Source organism: Lathyrus oleraceus, chromosome 2 (genome assembly GCF_024323335.1).
Source record: "Lathyrus oleraceus cultivar Zhongwan6 chromosome 2, CAAS_Psat_ZW6_1.0, whole genome shotgun sequence".
Lineage (NCBI taxonomy): Eukaryota > Viridiplantae > Streptophyta > Magnoliopsida > Fabales > Fabaceae > Lathyrus > Lathyrus oleraceus.
In genome coordinates, this window is record NC_066580.1 from 402,064,945 (window position 1) to 402,082,651 (window position 17,707).

At 38.5% G+C, this 17,707-nt stretch overlaps 1 non-coding gene across 1 annotated transcript; it reads right to left on the reverse strand.

Moving 5' to 3' along the window:
* Positions 1-16,666: 16,666 nt before the first annotated feature.
* Positions 16,667-16,773, reverse strand: LOC127125101 (small nucleolar RNA R71). Its single transcript, XR_007804561.1, has one exon. It is a non-coding gene; the product is annotated as a small nucleolar RNA R71 (small nucleolar RNA).
* Between the last annotated feature and the right edge of the window lie 934 nt (positions 16,774-17,707).

Consider the following 17,707-nt stretch of genomic DNA (forward strand, 5'->3'; position numbering starts at 1 on the left):
CTCAAGCAGACGGGTGATCTCATCAGGAATCTCTACATCATCATCTTCCTCTACCTCAAATACAGGGAATTCAAAATTGGGAGATGATGTTGGATCATTATGTTCAATGGGTCTAGAAATTAACCTGCATAATGATTTTGGATATGAAAAAGCTTTAGAATTCAAACAAGGCAAATCATTATGCAGATGAAAATATTGATTTTATTCTTTTTTAGGGGTTTATGTGATCACCAATTTCATGCAAAAAAGCAAAAAGGGAAAATAATTTGGAAAAACAAATATTTAACATGAATTTATTGAATGAAAATATCATTGTATTTATGTTGCCAAAAATGTCATCACATCTCCTTTTGGCATGGGAGAAGGGTTTTTAAACAAAGTGATCATTACGTTGACTTGTGGACAACTGTAGGAAGATTCACAGCGAACCAATTGTTGCAGATCCCTCCAGGGATAATGAAATTGCCCGCATCCTCTGCATCCTCTTCCAAGACAGCAGCAACTTCCTCATCTTGACCATCGTGGATGAAACCTCCCCTCTTGAATAATCCTTTCTCGTTGAAGACCCCAGAAGAAAAGCCAATGCCAGCCCGGGACTTATTGTCTTCTAGCTCAATCATTTTTCCTAGACCAGCAATTGCACCACATTCAATGGCCAACTTCACATCTCTATAGGAAGTAAATGAAGGAGTTCTTATCTCAATAGGCTCAACTATAGATAAAGCTTGGAAAGGAGTTCCAACTTCATCCTCAACATCTATGTATGAGAAGGAAGACAAGTGGCTAACCAGGAGAGCCTTTTCTCCCCCTACCACTACCAGTTTCTTGTTTTTCACAAATTTCAGCTTCTGGTGTAGGGTGGATGCCACGACGCCAGCCTCGTGAATCCATGGTCTTCCTAAGAGACAGCTGTACGATGGGTGAATGTCCATAACCTGGAAGGTAATTTGGAAATCACTTGGTCTAATCTTGATTGGGAGATCAACTTCCCCAATCACAGTCTTACGCGACCCATCAAAAGCTTTCACAACAACTCCACTCTGCCTCATGGGAGGCCCTTGATATGACAATTTTGAAAGAGTGGACTTCGGCAATACGTTCAGGGATGACCCAGTGTCCACCAGCACATTGGACATGGCGTCGTCTTTACAGTTCATAGAAATGTGTAAAGCCAAGTTATGGTCTATTCCCTCCTCAAGGAGATCAGAGTCACAAAAACTCAAATTGTTACAAGCAGTAATGTTTGTAACAATACTATCGAATTGCTCTATAGTGACATCATGATCTACATATGCCACATCCAAAACATTCTGCAGAGCCTCCCTATGGGGTTCTGAATTCAGAAGTAATGTTAACACGGATATCTTGGATGGCGTTTGTAGAAGCTGGTCTACAACATTGTACTCACTCTTCTTGATGAGCCTCAGCATCTCATCACAGTCTTCTTTTCCATTGCCACTAGGGCCAACAGAAGTAGGAACTTTTGGTACAGAGGAGGGACTAACAACAAGTGCCGAATTCGGAGAATTCACCGTATTCCCCATCGAGCGTTCAACAAATCAGCATTAACTTGAGGCTTCGGTGTTGCTGAAAACACACGACCACTGAGGGTCAAACCACTTACATCAGAATTATTAACAACAGATGAGGATGGCAAATACACCTCTTTCCCATCTTCTACAGCAACAACGTTGTAACGAAAGGGAATTGCCTTTTCAGAAGAATACGACACTGGACCGGCAGGCTTAATGATCAAGGAAGGAGAAACCTTCTGCTTGCTACCATCGTATTTAATGATAACAGGTTCGGGCATCCGGAACACCGGGGAAATTACGTTGACCTCAGACTCATCCTCGTCAACATTTCTGTTTTGAAGGATCTCAATAACTCCTTCATCCAGCATTTCCTGAAGATCTTTACGCACCTGGCGACAACCCAATCGGTTAACATGGCATATTCGGCATCTATCATGATCGTGCTCATAGTGACTGTACTCGCATAGCAAACGATGCAACTCGACCAGAGACTGTTGGATATGACTGACATATTTGACCTTGTATTTGCCAGGGCAGCCCTGGACCATGTTAACAGATTTCCCATGCTCGGGCAATGGGTTCTTCTTCACGTTAGGACCTACGTCCTCAAAACACAGAATGCCACACCTCACAAGGTCTTGAACCTTGGTCTTCAAAGGATAGCAATTCTCCACGTCGTGGCCGGGAGCACCAGAATGGTATACACAATGCAATTCGGGCTTATACCACCACTGAGGGTTAGCAGGTATAGCCGGTGGGTCTCTCGGAGTAATCAGTTTCCTCTCTATCAAAGAGGGATATAATTCGGTGTACGTCATTGGAATAGGATCAAAGGTGACCCTTTTCCTTTCTTAACTCGTGCTGGTTTGATTACTGTTTCGAGGCTGGTGGGCCTGCTGTTGCGGTCGGTGTTGTTGTTACTGATATTGCTGAGGTGATTGCTGATGGTTATTGTGTTGCTGATACTGTTGATTGTATCTGAAAACAGGTGCTATATGAGCCACCTAGTGCTGGTTACTGGCGGGACGCACAGTCTTCCTCCTCACAGAGGGTCTTTAAGGTTTCATATGGGAGATCACAACATGTGCCTCTCCATCCTTCTTCTTTGCAAACGCCCCATAACGTTTGGCAGAAGAGCCTTCTTCCTTGGTTAGACGCCCTTCTCTAACCCCTTCTTCTAAATGCATCCCCATATTCACCATCTCGGTGAAGTCAAAAGGAGCGCTAGCAATCATCCGCTCATAATAGAATGAACTCAAGGTCTTCAGAAAGATCTTAGTCATTTCCTTCTCTTCTAGTAGAGGCACGATCTATGCTGCCACCTCTCGCCACCTCTGGGCATACTCTTTGAATGTTTCCTTGTCTTTCTGGGACATGGCCCTCAACTGATCCCTATCGGGAGCCATATCCACGTTGTACTTGTATTGCTTGACGAAGGCCTCTCCAAGATCGTTGAAGGATCAGATGTTCGCACTGTCCAGCCCCATGTACCATCTCAGGACAGCACCGGACAAACTGTCCTGAAAGTAGTGGATGAGCAACTGGTCATTATCAGTCTGAGTAGACATCTTCCTGGCATACATGACCAGGTGGCTGAGAGGACAAGTATTTCCTTTGTATTTTTCAATGTCAGGGACCTTGAATTTCACAGGAATCTTTACGTTGAGAACCAAGCAGAGATCGGCAGCAGACTTGCCGAAGAGATCCTTTCCTCTAAGAGTCTTCAATTCCTTGCGAAGCTCAAGAAATTGATCGTTCATAGCGTCCATCTTCTCATAGACATCTGGGCCCTCAAACGGCTCAGAATGATAGATGGTGTCGTCTACCCTAGGCATGGTATGCACGACAGGAGGAGGAACGACAAGGACCGGGCTAGATGCCGGCATAGAAGCAAAAGTTGGAGCAGGACCCCCAGGCATGAAATTAGGAGGCATCCCCCACGGAAACCCGGTTGGCATGGCTGTCGGAACAAAGTGTGCACTGGCTGCAGGCACAGTTGAGGAGACAATCTTTGAGATAACTGTCCTCTAGGGAGGAGTTGAAGGCGTCGGAGAAGACTGGCTCTGGGCATCCAGGAACGATTCCATCAAAGCATTCAGTCTGGCCACTTCCTCTTTGAGTTCACGGTTCTCTTGCTCTAGTTGATCCATCAGTCTTGCAGAGTTGGTTGTAGTGTAGTACCGGTGAGTCAGCTTGTCTTCAAAATAAATGAAGAGCACAGAGTTAGACCACAGGACAAGAGGCCAGAAACAAAACCTGCTTATGCATATGATGCATGCAATGCTTGTGCACATGATTTGTTTTTATATTTCAAAGGAACTTTAGGGTTTTACTTGCAAATTTTTGGAATCATTTAACATTCATTGCATATAGAAATATCTCATAAAATAATATCAGAGAAAGAAGTACATCACTGTCAATCATGCACAAGAGGAAAGGAAAATAATCATCCTATGGATCCCTAGAAGCAATCATCTAATGCTCGGGACACAGGAAGATAAGATGCGCGAAGCCTCTTCACCTCCTTTTCATAGGCTGCCTCCATATCCGCCTTCTCTTTGGCGAGTCGATCGTACTTCCTCTTCCAAAACTTGGAAGACTGAGGGAGTAGAGAAGTCCATGCATCGTTAGGATCATCAAAAACTTGATGCTCGAGGAACTCAATCAAAGCATCCTTCTTCTTAATCTGCTGAAGCAACTCTTCTCTTTCACGGATCCAGGCACGTGAACGGTCTTCGTCTCTCAACTCCTCTACTCCTTGATTAGGGAGGGTTGAAGGCCCAACCACAATCATAGGTGTAGGTCTCGGATACTCGTAAGGCATGAGATACTCAGACGCTCTCTTCCTTACCCAAGCAGTGTAAGGCTCCAAAGCAATGCAATTCTTAGGACCCAACTCCTTCCTTCCTTTCTTATGAATCTTGCGCCAAGCCCGAACCATCCTAGCTTTCAAGCCTTGGGGATCTTTACCCTCCTGGAAGAACACGCCCTCTAACAAAATGTTATTAGGTTTATCCTTTAGGGGGAACCCAAGCTGACGACGTGCCAATACGGGGTTGTAGCTAATCCCACCACATGTACCAAGAAGAGGTACATTGGAGAATTCACCACAAGAGTCAATAATCTGCACACCATCATATACACGATTATACCAAGAGATATCATCATTAGTGAGAGACATGAGTCTCGTGGACCACCGTAGACATCCCTTGTTCTCCTTGAAAGTGACCGTCTGAGGTAAGTGAGAAATAAACCACTTATACAACAGAGGCAAACAGCACACAATAGCGCCACCACCCTTTGCATTCCTCATATGCAAAGAGAAATAAGCATCACCCAACAAGTCAGAACGGGATTAAGAGTAGAAAAGATCCTAATAGCATTCACATCCACAAACTTGTCGATGTTGGGGAATAAAACCAATCCATAGATGAGAAGTACAAATATGGCTTCAAAAGCATCCTTACTCATGGCCTTCCCATACATAGTAGCTTGAGCAATGAGGAACTCAGAAGGGAGACCTTGAATTCCACCTTTGGTAGTCATGTGAGCACCAACCAGAGATTAATCTATGTGCAACATGTCTTCTATCTCTCGAGAAGTAGGAATGCTCTCCAAGCCACTGAACGGCAACTGATCCAGGATAAGCATACTCCTCAAGCGTAGGAAAAAGCTGGAAATCCGGAAACGTGAAGCAACGGTATAAGGGATCATAAAACTGCACCAATACACTCATCAATCCATCATCCACCTGAGTAGTCAGAAGAGGAAGAATCTTACCAAAACGAGCTTTAAAACCCAAGGGATCTAGTACATAGGATGTCAGATCCTTAACTCTTTCAAATCTGGTTGTCTGAAGTTGTACTTCTTTGTATTCCTACTTTGTCTTTCCATGTCTGAAAATTTTGCAAGTAAACCCCTTAAGTTCCTTGAAAACTTTCTTTTATTATTGATGATATGGATGCAAATGACTGCATGAATGCATGAATGCAACAATCACACTCAAGGATCAAGCGAAGCACACCAAACAAAGGTCATGGGATGGATCATATCATGCTTAATGTCAATCATCCATTTTGGTGGATTATGGTTTACACCTTATCAACACCCAAGTTCCATTGATATTAAGGATATATGAACGGATCAACCATGAATCAAGGGTTTGAGCAAAGTCACGAGAATGGGGTTTAGGTTAAGAATCACCCAAAGGGAATGTACTATGGTTTAAACCTGCCAAACATGTTCTACAAGGGGTTCCCATAGTCATCATCCCATCTTTCGAATATTATCGGAGAAACGACTACTCGTATTCCAAAAATATTCTCAAGAGAGACTCTTATGTGTGTAGTATCGCGTAACAATCGTATCAAATCTTACACTTGAACGACTTTCGCACTACATCCTAAGAATAGGCCAAGATGGGCTTGGTAAACTAAGGTCCTTGGCTTCTAAGGTCTATATTGGAAAGAGTAATCTCTAACCACAACTTACTTGTGTGACATTATTGATCCCAACATGACCTCCACCAAGTGAATGGACTTGCAAGTCAACTTGCTAAGGAATAACTCCACACAAGTCAACAAGACTATGCCATTCTCCTATCCTAAGTGCACTCGAGTCCGGGTATAGAACTCATCTCACCAAGATCACCAAGCATACAAAGAATTAATATCAAGCAAATCAATCATTACATACAATACAATAATCCCAAATTTGCACAAAAATTGGTCACAAGACAATACAATACAACAAGCATGAAAAGTTGGCAAAACCCACTAGGATTCACTTCCCCAGCAGAGTCGCCACATTTCTGTAGCGGGGTATTCGTTTCCATTAGAGATATTGACTAAATCCAAGGTAAATCATACAAGTCGAGTCGCCACCGCACTTCTATTTATCCAAAGGAATGGTTAGAAAGCGAATAAAAACCTAAAAGTTTTAACAAAAACTAGTAAAAGGAACAAAGATCTGGGTAAGGGGATTGGTTATGCAATAGGAAGGTGTTAGGCACCCAAAACATCCTAGGTACTCCTAGGGAGCCCTTTTCATACTTGTGAAAGTTGTTGGTTTTGTGAAATTTTTGTTTGTGCTAACATGATTGAAGAGATGAGAAGAGAATGTACAAGTTATTTACATTTTGTGTTTGGATGGATAAACCCATTGCCTACGTACCATCTTTAAAAAAGATTTGGATCAAAACCTCGTAGTTCGGGGTAAAAATCTCAAAAACAAGTTGGTGAATTAATTGGTCCAAAAGCCTTAAGGTCTTTTGTTATCAAAGGGAGAAAACTCAACCAAACCACAAATCCACCATGTGAGGATAGCTTCAACATGCTAGTGAGGGGTTAACCCTATAATAAGCATGGAAGACTCATTGTCCATCACTAAGGATATAAGTGAGTATTACATCTACCACAAGGATAACTCAAACCTAATAGCTAAAGGTTATGAAAAATTTTTATTAAGGAAGTGGCCATTGGAACCACAAAAAAGAATTTGAATGGGTTATATTCACCAATTAGAAGTATATACAAAAATGGTCAAAGTTGACTTAAAAGTTCAATTCAAAATAAGTGTTATGAAAAGAAAGTTGAAAAATCAAAAGCATAAGGCTTAGGTTTCTAATGTTTAAAAAAAACAATGGTTAAATGTTTGCACAAAGAGTTTTGGCCTGGGTTAGAGTGGAGAGAAGAAGAAGAATGGCTAAGTCCTAAGGAAAATAAAAGGGAAAGGGAAAGAAATGAAACCACACTAGGAGTCCCTCTCTTGAGATCATATTAATGATCCAAGTAGCTCCCATCCTCTGGAATAAGCAACCACAAAGTATAAGCAATCAGACAAGTCTCAAAAGAGATCCTCAATGGATCTTGTTTCTTCCACTTAGATGAACATGGAAATGGTCCTCCAATTAAGCTCAAATGGAAACTCCTAGCACAATAGCACACACATCAAAAGTTCCATGAAGTAAAACAAGAATGGACAAGAGAGAGTTTAGAGACTTGGTCCTTCTAATTCCATTTTCATCATTAAGATCCTTTCACTCCAATTTTGCATAAGGAAGGTCCTAGAAACTAAGTCCAATTCTCCATTTTTATGCATAGGGAAAGTCCTAGAAACTAAGTCCATTTCTTTGCATTTTGGTTCACCACAAGCAAAATAATATATACACAATTATGGGCTCAAGTGAGCAAAAGGCAAATGGCATTAACATAAACATGTGCTCAAATGAGCAAAGGGAAAAGCAAATGAGTAATATGTGCAAGAATAGTAAATTGCCTTAAAGTAAATTGCATAAAGTAAATTGCATAAAGTAAATTGCATTAAGTAAATGTTAATTGTCAATAGTTAGTGTTAGTAGTTAGTGTGCCATAAGGCAAATTTAGCGCTATGTTAAGCAATCGTAATTGGACTTATGTAGAAGTCACAACTATCTGAGGCCGGTCAATAATAATGTAGGCAACAAACATAAGTTAGGAGTCTTGATTAGGGAACCAAGTCCCAACAACTTGCCGTGCCAAAAGGAGAAGAGAATTGATCTTGTATTGGTTTAAGCCTTATGCATGATTTAAAAGACAACCTATCCTTAATGCAAAGTCATTCACTTGATCAATTGATCAAGATGAATTAGATTTGAATCAAGGAAGGTTAAATCCCTCTAATCAATGCTAACTTATCAACCTTCAACTCATTGATCAAAAAGAAAAAAGAAGAAGAGGAAAAAGAAGAAGGAGATGGATAAGAGAAAAGGAAATGACAAAATAAAATGCATTAAATGGAATCAAATGTATCAATCCTCATATGTTGACTAATAACATTGAAAGTCAAGGTCAAACAATCAAAAACAGAAGTGAGATGAAGATTGGAAGTCAAGAAAAGAATAAAATATTTTTGGCATTTTTTTAATATTAAAAATAAACTTGAATTAAAATATTAAAGAAAGGTCAAACTTCAAAATCACTTCAAATCAACCTTCAAAGGTCCAAGTGATTTATCCTAACTCCAACAAGGTCAAACAAAGTTTGACAAAAATGGGCTTGGTATCATCCCATCTTTCGGATATTATCGGAGAAACGACTACTCGTATTCCAAAAATATTCTCAAGAGAGACTCTTATGAGTGTAGTATCGCGTAACAATCGTATCAAATCTTACACTTGAACGACTTTCGCACTACATCCTAAGAATAGGCCAAGATGGGCTTGGTAAACTAAGGTCCTTGGCTTCTAAGGTCTATATTGGAAAGAGTAATGTCTAACCACAACTTACTTGTGTGATATTATTGATCCCAACATGACCTCCACCAAGTGAATGGACTTGCAAGTCAACTTGCTAAGGAATAACTCCACACAAGTCAACAAGACTATGCCATTCTCCAATCCTAAGTGCACTCGAGTTCGGGTATAGAAATCATCTCACAAAGATCATCAAGCCTACAAGGAATTAATATTCAAGCAATTCAATTATTACATACAATACAGTAATCCCAAATTGCACAAAAAATATGTCACCAAACAATACAATACAATACAACAAATATGAAAAGTAGGCAAAACCCACTAGGCAAATCCTTCCTCAGCAGAGTCGCCACTTTTCTGTAGCGTGGTATTCGTTACCATTGGAGATATTAACTAAATCCAAGGTAAATCATACAAGTCGAGTCGCCACCGTACTTCTATTTATCCAAAGGAATGGTTAGAAAGCGAACAAAAACCTAAAAGTTTTATCGAATCAAAAACTAGTAAAAATGTCAGAGATCTGGGTAAGGGGGTTGGTTATGCAATAGGAAGGTTTTAAGAACCCAAAACATCCTAGGTACTCCTAGGGAGCCCTTCTCATACTTGTTGTAAGGTTGGTATTTTGTGAAAATTGATCTGTGCAAACATGATTGAAGAGATGAGAAAAGAATATACAAGTTATTTACATTTTTGTGTTTGGATGGATAAACCCATTGCCTACGTACCATCTTAAAAAAAGATTAGGATCAAAACCTCGTAGTTCGGGGTAAAAATCTCAAAATAAGTTGGTGAATTGATTAATCCAAGAGCCTTAAGGTCTTTTGTTATCTAAGGGAGAAAACTCAACCTAAAACCACAAAATCCACCATGTGAGGATAGCTTCAACATGCTAGTGAGAGGTTAACCTTATAATAAGCATGGAAGACTCATTGTCCATCACTAAGGATATAGGTGAGTATTACATCTACCTCAAGGATAACTCAAACCTAATAGCTAAAGGTTATGAAAAATTGTGATTAAGGAAGTGGTCATTATAGTGGGGTATTCGTTACCATTAGAGATATTGACTAAATCCAAGGTAAATCATATAAGTCGAGTCGCCACCGCAATTCTATTTATCCAAAGGAATGGTTAGAAAGCGAACAAAAACCTAAAAGTTTTAACCAAAACTAGTAAAAAAGAGTCAGAGATCTGGGTAAGGGGGTTGGTTATGTAATGGGAACGTGTTAGGCACCCAAAACATCCTAGGTACTCCTAGGGAGCCCTTTTCACACTTGTTGTAAGGTTGTTGTTTTGTGAAAAAATTTATTTGTGCAAACATGATTGAAGAGATGAGAAGAGAATATACAAGTTATTTACATTTTTGTGTTTGGATGGATAAACCCATTGCCTACGTACCATCTTAAAAAAGATTAGGATCAAAACCTCGTAGTTCGGGGTAAAAATCTCAAAATGAGTTGGTGAATTGATTGGTCCAAAAGCCTTAAGGTCTTTTGTTATCAAAGGGAGAAAACTCAACCTAAAACCACAAATCCACCATGTGAGGATAGCTTCAACATGCTAGTGAGGGGTTAACCCTATAATAAGCATGGAAGACTCATTGTCCATCACTAAGGATATAGGTGAGTATTACATCTACCTCAAGGATAACTCAAACCTAATAGCTAAAGGTTATGAAAAGTTTTGATTAAGGAAGTGGCCATTGAAACCACAAAAGTATTTGAATGAGTTATATTTACCAATGAAAAGTATTTACAAAATATGGTCAAAGTTGACTTAAAGATTCAATTCAAAATAAGTGTTATGAAAAGAAAGTTTGAAAATCAAAAGCATAAGGCTTAGGTTTCTAATGTTTGAAAAAAGAAGTGTTAAATGTTTGCACAAAAGTTTTGGCTTGTGTTAGAGTGGAGGGAAGAAGAAGAATGGCTAAGTCCTAAGTAAAGAAAAAAAAAGTGAGGGATAAAGAAAACAAAACCACAATGGAGTTCCTCTCTTGAGATCATATGGATGATCCAAGTAACTCCCATCCTTTGGAATAAGCAATTACACAAAGCATAGATTCAAGCAATCATCAATCAAATGAACTCTTGGAAAGACTCCTCAATGCATCTTGGATCTCTCTCTCTTAGAAGCTTATGGCAATGGTTCCTCAACTTGGCTCAATGTTGGAATCCCTAGCACAAAAACCCACACATCAAAGAGTTTTATAAGGCAAATCAAAAATGGACCAAGGGTGAGTTTAGAGGCTTGGTCCTTTTAATCCATCTTCATTATTAGGGTCCTTTTATCCAATTTTGCATAGGGAATGTTCTAGAAACTAAGTCCATTTCTCCATTTTTGCATAGGGAATGTCCTAAGATCTAAGTCCAATTCTTTGCATTTGGTTCGCAACAATCAAAACAAAAACACAAGCACAATAGTATATACACAGTTATGTGCTCAAGTGAGCAAAAGGCAAATGGCATTAACATAAACATGTGCTCAAGTGAGCAAAGAGAAAAGCAAATGGATAAAATATGCAAGAATAGTAAATTGCATGAAAGTAAAGAGCAAAAAGTAAATGTTAGTTGTTAATGGTTAGTGTTAGTAGTTAGTGTGCCATAAGGCAAATTTAGCGCTATGTTAAGCTATCGTAATTGGACTTATGTAGAAGTCACAACTATCTGAGGTCGGTCATTAATAATGTATGCAACAACATAAGTTAGAAGCCTTAATTAGTGAACCAAGTTCCAACAACTTTCCATGCCAAAAAAGGAAAAGAGAATTGATCTTGTATTGGTTTAAGCCTTTTGCATGATTTAGAAAACAACCCATCCTTAATGCAAAGCCATTCACTTGATCAAATGATCAAGATGAATTAGATTTGAATCAAGGAAGATTAAGCCTTCCTAATCAATGCTAACTTATCAACCTTCAACTCATTGATCAAAAAGAAAGAAGAAGAAGAAGGAAGAAGGATATGAAGAATGGATAAGGAAATGGAAAGATCAAAATGCATAAGATGAAATAAGATGTACCAATCCATATGTATTGACCAAATGACATTGAAAGTCAAAGTCAAACAATGAGAAATCAGAAATGAGATGAAGATTGGAGATCAAACAATAAGCAAAATATTTTTGGCATTTTTAATATTAAAATAAACTTGAATTAAAAATAAAAGAAAGGTCAAATTTCAAAATCACTTCAAATCAACCATGAAAGGTCCAAGTGATTTATCCCAAGTTCAACAAGGTCAAACTAAGTTTGACAAAAAAAAATCAGCATTTTTAAAAGTCATAAACTATTTTTAATCAATTAAAAATGAATAAAAATAACCTAATTGAACTAAAATCTCAAATAAATCTAAAATCAATTAAAAAATTGATGAGAATATTTTTCATAGATTCATCATCATTCAAATAGGTTAGGAAAATATTTTTGTATTTTTTGAATATTAAAAACTATTTAAAATGAATTAAAAACAACCAGAAAAGAGAAAATTCATAAAAAATATCAAATGACAAAATAAAAAATATTAAAATTCAATTTAAGAAACTAGAAATTTTTTGGAGACTAATGCAATTGGTCCCATATTTTTTGGATTAAAAATGAGAGAGTTATGAATTTTTGAAATAAAAGGGAATTAAAGAAAATAAAATCAGAAATTAAAAAATGTGGAAATCAGGAAGCGATGGATCATGTTCATTAATTGACGTGGCCAATCTGATGGTCCTGAAGCGCGCGCTCATGGTGAGTCTAGGTCAATGCAACCACACGCTGATTAAACAAAAGTCATAACATCTAAAGGTTGGGATTGAATCTGGAAATGAGATCCAACGATCCAGATTCAAACTGGCAATGGGCGGCCACCGGAGCCACCTTCTTCTCCGGCGAGCTTCCAAATTCCGGCCAGATTTGCAGGTTTTCAAACCTTCACCATTTTGCACGATCCTTATACCAAAATGAAGCTGGGCTGATGTACATCACCCCTGTAACCTTGAATCACACTTAAGATTCTTATAGGTTAAGAAATCTGAGGTAGAAGATTCAGGTATGAAAAATTCAGATCAAAGAAAAACAAAATTGAAGCTACCGCTAGCTTGCCTCTCAAGTGAGGACTTCAGAAAACACTTTGGCCAGGCAAATAAATCAAAGAAATGAGAGATTCGAAGCAAATAAGTTTGAACAACAACCTTTGAAGTGCAGCTTTACAGGTCTTGATCCACTCCAAATCTTTTGCGCAATGTGTTCTTGAGGTAACAAGGAAGCAAGGCTTAGGAATTTACATTCAGAGATCAACAAATGAAGTTGAAATTTGAACTGGAAAATTGAAATGAAAAACTCAGAATTCCTTTAATGGAGGTTGGGATTTCACTTGTGCAGAACTTCAGGCGCCATTAGGTTGGTTTTTGAAGAGAATGAAGCATGCTATTTATAGCCAAGGCTGATGCAAGCAAGGAGAAAATTCGTGTGCATGGAACTTGGACTCTTCATGCATGGGCCTGTACAGGCGCGTGCAAAGCCCAAAAATGGATGAAAATGCAAGTTGAACTCAAATGCCAATGGTTTGGACGTGTGATTAGAGCTGCATTGGCTTGTGCATGAAGTTATGGTGTAAATTCCATAATTGAACCTAAACATTCACCTCTTCAAAAATGCCAATTAGAAAATTCAAACATAAGCATGTCGGTAATGGTTGGAAAGGTCTTGATGTAAGGAACAATTGTTATGTTGGGCAAAAATCCATTTGAAGTGTGGAAATTAGTGAATTTTGAGTTTAAATTGTAATGTGCAAAACATGTCAAGGCAAGGTTCCCAAATTTGGCCAATGTTCAAGCCCTTCTGTTTTGGTGATTAAAGCCTCAAATGAAAACACCACCAACATCAAAGTTGTAGATATTTTCAAGACAATAAAAATGGACTTAAATTTTGCATAATTTGAAATTTTGATGAAAGAGTTATGGGCACTTGAAGTTGGACTTTTTTGCCTTTCAATGCATTCGGTCCAAAAGGACCTATAATGTCTTGCATTATCACATGTATTTCCCTTTGAGATTTTGAACTTTTGTCCAACATAACATTTGAATTAGACATCGTAAGCTTTCCAATGCATTTGATCCCACCTCAAAACCATAAAAAATGCATGAGTTATGTCCTTGGGAAGTTGACCCAAACTTAGGGTTTCAGTCAAAATGACCCATAATGTCTTGGAATGGGAGATGACCTTCCAAGCTTCAAATAAAATTTTGATGAACATGAAAGTTGTTCATATTGTCCTTAATAACATTTTTTTTTGGAATCATATCCATTTGACCAACACATAAAACGTTAGGCCTTAGTGCATTTCAGAATAGTCAGATGAATTGACTGATCAACTTCTCAAGTCCATGACTCATATCTTGATGAATTGATGATTGAGGATACTCAAATAAGTTCAAATATGCATGAAATGATGAATTAAAGAACTTCCCTTGATTGCATTTGACCATGGGCTGGGGTTGCTTCAAGAGCAAGGCATTGTGATGCATAGATGATAACATGAAATAGAATCACATTTTAGGACTCAATTTAATTAAATTATATTATTATTTACTTCAATTTATTTAATTTTATTCGATATTACGCGGTATTTTCTTTCTATTTATCTCAGGTAGTTTATTTGAAGCACAAGTAAAAAAGGAAGAAAAGGAGGTGCAAAATAGGGATGAAAAGAAGCAAATATCAAAAGCCAAAACCCAGCCCAAAGGCACAGGCGTTGTGCCTGTGACGAGCGTCACAAAGGTTGTGACAAGTGTCACGCTTTATCCACTTGTGTGACGAGCGTCACACATGGTGTGACGGACGTCACACCATTCTCCTATATTTTTGGCACAAGGAACGAAACAGACCACGTTGAAGCCTACTATCACGCTTGACCGTTTGCAACGTGAAGGCTATGTACACGGAAAACCCTTGGAAGCAGTTACAAAAAGTACCAATATAAATAGTAGCTTTTGGAAAAGCTCTAAAGTTTTCGTTCAATTTTCTTCCATCGTGCAATTTTTCTTTTTCCAGCCGTGCAAGCATACCACTATTTTTCTTTACTGTTTTTGCTTTTAATTGCAGTCTTATTTTTATTTTTTTTCCAGTTAATCTTTCAGCACTTAATTAATTCTTTTTCGCACAATAGTTTCTACACCGGAAACTATTGTGTACCTTTCACCGGATCTAAACTTACGTTAGAATCTAGTTTTTTATTCCTTCGCTTTTATTTTTCTGTTTGATTGAAGAATTCAAGAACAAATCCAACCGGTCTGTGGTGGAGTGTTCAAGACTGCTGTTAATTACTCAGGTTCTTTAATTATTGTTTGAATTTATATATGCCCTGCTTTACTGTTTATTTATATTATTTGCCTGAGATGAATTTGTTTATGCATGATAATTATTTAAGTCTGTTTAGCATGTCTGGCTAATTTATTTAGGTATCGGTATGTAGAGTAAGCGGAATGAAGGAATCAAAACCAAGTTGGTTTAATTAAGTTTAAAATTAAAATCGCTCTTTTCACGGTCTCAATTTACAGGTTTAATAACAAGGTTTTTGTACGAAAGTAAAAGACATAAAGAAGTTAAAAGCAATAGAACGAGAGTTTGAGTTTTTGACTGGACAGTGTAAATTGGACATTAATTCTAGATCAGGGCGAGAGCAATTTTTAGAGTTCATTAAATTCTAATCTTTTTCAAAAAGTATTTTTAAAGATTGAATGTGAGGACGAGAGTTAAGCATTTGAATTTAATTATATAACCTAAGTCAATAGAGCGAGAGTTTGAGATAAGGGTGTTTAAACGATTAGTGTTTTCTTAAAAAGAGTTTCTACGGATTCTATTGTTTTCAAAAAGTTGTTTTTGACTTAACTAATAAGTGACAACTACGTTAATATAAAATCATAGTTTATTCAACAGAGCGAGAGTTTAAGATAAGACTTTTAATCAATAGTGTCAACTGAAAATATTTATTTTAAAACCAAGAAACCAACGAAGATTTGATTCCCTAATTACGACGAACTACATACCGATATCCGTTTAATTGATATTTAATTTAGATCTAGTTTTAGTTTTAACTTTTCCCCAAACAATCAAAGTATCATCCGCCTTAGCTTTACGAAGTAACCTTAGAAAACGGTATATCGATTCATAAGTCCCTGTGGGATCGATATCTTTTAAAACTACGCGATAGAACTGTGCACTTGCAGTTTGTACCCCAATTCGACTAATAAAGTCGCGATCAAGTTTTTGGCGCCGTTGCCGGGGACTTTTATTTAGTCGATATCGTAACTCTTCTGTTACACTGTAGAGACTAAGGCTTATTTTTCTTTTCTTTCTTTCGTTGATTTGTATGCCACACACTCGCTCACAAGGCGAGCCGTTCTACTTACGAGTCAACGATATCAAACTATATCTCTGAGTCTTACGATGAATTCGGGAATATCGTGCTGCAAACAATCTCCCTCCCGTTGAACTTCCTGATCTCAAAAATCTTCTTCCTTTGCCGATACCCGAGATGGCAGAACCAGCTCGTGCTCTTCGAGATTACGCCGCTCCATCGCAAGATGAGCCGCATTCGAGTATTGCTCCACCTGCAATCGAAGCAAACAACTTTGAACTTAAACCTTCACTGTTGCAGGCAGTGCAACAGAACCAATTCTCTGGAAATCCTACCGAGGATCCAAACCTTCATTTATCCGTATTTGTCCAATACGCTGATACTGTTAAAGCTAATGGTGTCACTTCAGAGGCAATTCGACTTCGTCTTTTTCCTTTCTCGTTAAGAGATAGCGCTAGAAGATGGCTTCAATCTCTTCCTTCCAACTCAGTCACCACATGGAACGAGTTGAAGAAAGTTTTTCTTGCCCGATATTTTCCGCCGAGCAAAACAGCTATGTTAAGAGCCCAGATAAATGGATTTAAACAGAAAGATAACGAGTCTCTCTTCGAAGCATGGGAAAGATACAAAGACATGATGAGACTTTGTCCACACCATGGTTTGGAGGACTGGTTAGTAATTCATACCTTCTATAATGGTCTCCTGTACAACACAAGGTTAACAATAGACGCCGCCGCAGGTGGTGCACTAATGAACAAACCTTATGCTGATGCTTACCAACTTATCGAAAGCATGGCTCAAAACCACTATCAGTGGGGAAGCGAACGAACAATGGTAGAAAAACCTCAAACGAAAACTGGCATGTACGAGATAAGTAACCTTGATCATGTTAATGCAAAAGTGGATGCTCTGGTCCAGAAAATTGAAAGTTTAAATGTATCACCTCCAGCCACTGTGGTAGCCATAACTCAGAATTGCGAAGTCTGTGGAATCCAAGGTCACACTCCTGCAGATTGTCAATTCCTAACAGGAATCCAAGCGGAGCAAGTAAACTATGCTCAAGGAAGCCCCTACTCGCATACCTATAACTCAAATTGGAAGAATCATCCCAATTTTTCATATAAGAGTAATAATGCTTTATATGCACCTGGACAATCTCCAAATCAAGCCCCAACTATACCTCCGGGATATCAAAAGCCGATCCCATCTACACCTAACAATAACACCCCTAGGAAATCCAACTTGGAAATCATGATGGAAAACTTTATAGCTTCTCAACAGCAAACCAATAAAGATTTCCTAAACCAGAATGTACACACTGGCGAACAAATTAAACAACTAGCAAGTAAAGTAGATGCCCTGGCTACCCATAACAAAATGCTGGAAACGCAAATATCACAAGTAGCTCCACAACAAGCGCCTACTGCTGCCCCAACTGGTACATTTCCTGGCCAACCCCAACCTAACCCAAGAAGCCACGCTCATGCAATTATACTGAGAAGTGGAACGGAAGTGGAAGGACCGTCTGACCCAAGGATAGAAAACCAAAACTCTAAAAAGTCAACTGAGGAGGAAAGTGAACCTAAGGAAAAGGAA